Source organism: Lepeophtheirus salmonis, unplaced genomic scaffold (assembly GCF_016086655.4).
Source record: "Lepeophtheirus salmonis unplaced genomic scaffold, UVic_Lsal_1.4 unplaced_contig_18084_pilon, whole genome shotgun sequence".
Lineage (NCBI taxonomy): Eukaryota > Metazoa > Arthropoda > Copepoda > Siphonostomatoida > Caligidae > Lepeophtheirus > Lepeophtheirus salmonis.
The window spans coordinates 896-5,569 of record NW_027292703.1 but is presented as its reverse complement, the minus strand read 5'-3'; the positions used below and the strand labels follow the sequence as shown (position 1 = coordinate 5,569).

Sequence of the window (4,674 nt, the reverse complement as noted above, 5' to 3'; positions counted from 1 at the left end):
CCATCACTAGTTAGTATTTAGTTAACTATATGGATCTAGGAAAGCTCGCATACGGAAAATTTGTATAGGGAAAGTTTGTAATAGGATTACTCGCATTGGGAAAATTCGTATAGGTTTTATTTAATGTAAATAATAATCTCACTTATGTAATGAGTAATGACTAATTTGTTCGAACCAGAGACAAAATAAGTAATATTAATAAATATATGATAAAAGAAAAATAAACAAACACTACAGTAATTCGTTGGAAGAAGTACTAATTACTTAATTATCCGTTATGAATTATCATTAGACATTATTAACAAGTCATTCATACATTCCTTGATAAATTTTTGAGTGTATTTTCATAATATGAAAATTATCTAATGACATTTGAATATGTATCTTCATATGTAATAGTAGACTTCAGTGATATTTATCAAACACTATGAAATCAAACCCTGTAATTGATCAAAGAAAAGGTATAATTGACGTTATTGCATTTTTTTATCATGTAAAGTTTTTCCAAATCTGTTCATGTGAAGTATTTTAATAAACATTAGAACATTCAATCTTTATAACTGTGCAATATGAAAGTACTCATCCAGTCGAGTATATGAATATCTTCCTACGCTCTCCAGAGAATAAATGAGAAATATTAAAAAAAAAAGCGAGGTTAAAAATTAAGACGAAAGACTTTCATGCTATGCAGTAATAAAAATGAAGGACTAATGTTAGATTGAAATTGATGTACGTCTCATTAAAAGTTTAAATGGGAACTTTACGAGTTACTAGATAAATAAATGGTTTTAAATCCATCATAACTTTTATTTGATCCGTTACACCCCATTTGTAATTTTGAAGATGACTTATTTTCCAGCAAAGATATAATTTACACTTACATATAGATTCTCATCGTGAACTCCAATTGAAGGTAATTAATTTACTGAAGTTACTATGATATCAAACCGCCATCTATTTGGGAAGTCGCTTACCAATAATTATTTAATAAACTTAAAGAGATACATGTTTTTAAGACTCGGTAGTAATCACAGCTTGATGAATGGGCCTAACTAGCTGTGGAGGATTTATTATTGCAATTCATCTTCAAGTATGCTAATATTTTTGCTGAAGATAAAATCCGTTTCCCTTTTGACTTCAAGAACTTTATTCAATTTTATAGTTGCCTTTTCTGATTTAGTTGACGAATCTTCTTTAGTAATTTTTCCTCCAATTTATTTTTTTCTTTTAATACAGATTTGAAACCATGAACATTTGCTTAATATATGTCTGACGAGAACGCATATGAGTTATCCGCAATTATAGCTTTTTATCGTTGGTGTCACTGTCGATAGAAATTATTTATATTGTAGGTGAATTATAATTTTCGTCTATATTTATTTCGACTTCTTGGCCATCTGAATAGGGATAGTATCTTTCTGTAATGATGAAATATTTTATTAGATTGAGAGGGATGTTTTTGTACTTGTATTCAAAAATGATAAGTAGTAATATATAAATAACTAATTCATTAAAAAAATAACAAAATGCAAACCGAAATTGCTACCGCCTTGGATTGTAGCACTATCCATTTCTTTGTCTGATCACTGCAAACAGATGCTCAATATGATCTTGCTGAAGCTTATGACAGCATATATATTTTTAATTAATTTCGCCAGACTTAATGAGAGGAATGAGGTGCCTGAAGGAAAAGATGCAGGCTATGAACCCTGAAGGACCAGTCTAGAATCAATGATTTTTACTCCATCATTTCACTCTAGAACCATGTACATTTTGATAAATTGCTCAAATATCTCCTCAGGCAAATAAATATTATTAGGTGACAATGCACCATTATATTTTTTACCGAATCGGGAACAGCTGTTTAAAATGTAGAGCATGATGTTCTATCAGTCTATTCCGAAGTCGAATATCTTGTTTAGCTTGAAGCTTGTACATATTTTCAATATAAGACCATCTAATCATTCCTCTATTAGGCCAATTAATTTCTTTATAATCCCCTAAAAGATTTCGTACATTTTTTGCCATATGAGACGGATCACATTGCAACGGCAGTTGATCCTGGGCCAGAGGGATTGCTAAAAGTAGTGTACATGTTTTCGAGTTTCTGAAACAATAAAAAACGATGGGAGTTGTTTACATTCTAATACATAATTAATCAATAAGTTACCTTGGGATGAAGATTGCAGCCAAGGGTATTAAGTGCAGATAATTTGTATTTAGTGCCATCCATGCACATAGATCTTACCATTACACCTGCCTCATAACTGAATGTAATTATTTCACGGATTATTCCAGCAAGAATATCTGATTCAAGCCCTTTGATGTAGAAATATGCCACAAGAAGTTTCTAATAACTTTTCATACCAACCAGACGACGCTTTCTTCCTCTTTGATATTTACAAATAGTTGAAAATTGGCTAGGCACTGACGACGTTTTTTAACTTATTAATTACGTTGTCCGGGTTTCTGGATGTAATCATTTGGCAAGAAATGATCTGAGCATATGACTGCATTTGAACTAGGTATATATCGTTTTTACGACAAGCTTGTATCCATTTCTTACGAATTTCTACCATAAAAAATCATAACTTATAAGAAATCTTTTAACTCATAAATTTCTAACCTAGATTTTTAGTAAGTACATTGAAGCACCTTTGTACTTATTATGACAACCAAATGCAACACAAGAGATAACCATAAAATAAGTTGTATTAATACATCATATAATAGTTTAAATGAATTAATAATATAAAAAAAATGAAATAATCGAGAGCACATATATAGGGAATTTAGATTGAGAAGAATGTCATAGATGTTCTAATTATTTTTATTTGTTCAATTAATACTCAAACAATCGTAATATAATTTTGATAAAGTTACACTATTGTCTTCAATCAAACAACTCATAATTACATCGTATGGCAAACATTTAGTATTTAGAGAGTAATACTCCAATATACTAACAAGCAATTCAGCTATTTAGAAGATGATTCCTGAGTCAATAAGTTGGAGAATTGCTTATACATTCAAATATTCCAATATAAATCTACAAACTTAAGAAGTCACATAGATTTTTTAACACATAATCACTTAACAGTTCCCAATAACTATTTATATGCAATATCTAAGAGAATATGCTTAGCAGACATTACTGCCAAAAAAGAGAGGGATATTATCTTAAAAGTCTAGAATAATCTTCCACTTTTTTTCCAATCACAATAAAGACTCACAAGTAATAATGAAATCACTAATGAGGGGTGAGGCTTAAAGTGTACAAGCTATATAATTATCCATTTAGACCATACTTTTCTAAATAATAAATATCAAGAACACTTATCAATGAAATATTTAACTTAAGAGTAGGGGACGAAGTAGAGTTAACTTAAGGAGAAAAGGACTCAAGAACTTCAATTAAGGAGCAGTGGATGGAGGATGATAACTATCTCTGTTCCTTACTAGATCTTGTAAATTATTCTGTCGTTTTATGGAACTCCATAGTTCTTATATGTACAAGATGATCTCGTAAAATATCTTGAGGAATTTATGTATTCTTGAGCAAAGAGGCAATGATTCACGAAGTCAGAAGTCATTATTACAGACGTTGATATGAAGGGGCACCTCCGCAATGAATGTTCCTTCCATTAAAGGTGATCCACGGAGTGAGGATAGATATCTTCAATAGGAAGTTGAAGAGAGGATCAGAAGACGTATTGGATATCCAAATACAATATGAGTTCATAGGAACGCAAAAGATGCATATATTCGAATACACTGTACGAAAGATTCATCCAAATCTCTATGAATTGGATGTATCAGAATTTCTAGTTAACATCATTTTTTCTAATACATTTACAGTATGAACGAGTTAATCGTCCACACAGGGAGTTTTTTTCTTCTTCCTTTTGGGATATTGTTTTGAATCATATAATCAATTTGATTCAACTCAGCTGAGGTAAAAAAAAAACAATGAGTAGGGTTAAAGTTGAATAGTCCGAATTCGTTCTTCAATCCAATAACATCCCTAACCACTGCATTTTTATAGCAGCTGAAATCTCTTCTAGCGAGCTGTGTATTCAAAAAGATGTCTGCCACACAATGCCAATCTGCTAATAAAAATATTTGGTCGCCTCTATTTATTTATTTCTATATTATCATGATCGACTAATTATTTTCTAATTCCCAGAGCGGTATAAGTAGAGTTACGTTACTGCACTATCTGTTTTGGTGATAGCTGACTTCCTGGTGTGTTAGAGTCATTGCCCAAAACATTCAAAATTTAATAATATATTTTAGTTGAAGAACTCAACAAAGGCGATATATTTTGTTAAAATACCCCAAGTATGCCCTCTTGTCGTGCGCCATGGATTACAGGAATCGTCCTTGAGCTGAAGGGATGACACTTTTTTTCAATTCCAGGGGACAAATTCCTTGGACGCCATAAATCTATGCATCTTTTAAATCATAAATTTGATAACTTTTTCTTAAAGACATTATAAAAAATTTACACTAATAATGTTCAAAAGGGCTTAACATATTGGCATTGCATAAATTCAAGAAAAAATCGTAATATACAGCTTCATCTAATAACTTAAACTAATAGAGATTTTTTTTTTAAGCTTGAACATTTTTTTATTCATTAGTGAAAAAAATATACCAAAATAAAGAAGGACC

The 4,674-nt window shown here is 30.7% G+C and overlaps 1 long non-coding RNA gene across 2 annotated transcripts; it reads right to left on the bottom strand.

Annotated features, from left to right (window-relative positions):
* Nucleotides 1-86: 86 nt before the first annotated feature.
* On the bottom strand, nt 87-3,862 carry LOC121131130 (uncharacterized). 2 transcript variants are annotated; one of them, XR_011784149.1, is made up of 4 exons: nt 2,627-3,862; nt 2,171-2,572; nt 882-2,107; nt 87-440 (listed from the first exon to the last, which is right to left on the bottom strand). It is a non-coding gene; the product is annotated as an uncharacterized lncRNA (long non-coding RNA). The 2 variants fall into 2 exon arrangements; XR_005868956.2 differs by having other exon boundaries at nt 87-2,107.
* Between the last annotated feature and the right edge of the window lie 812 nt (nt 3,863-4,674).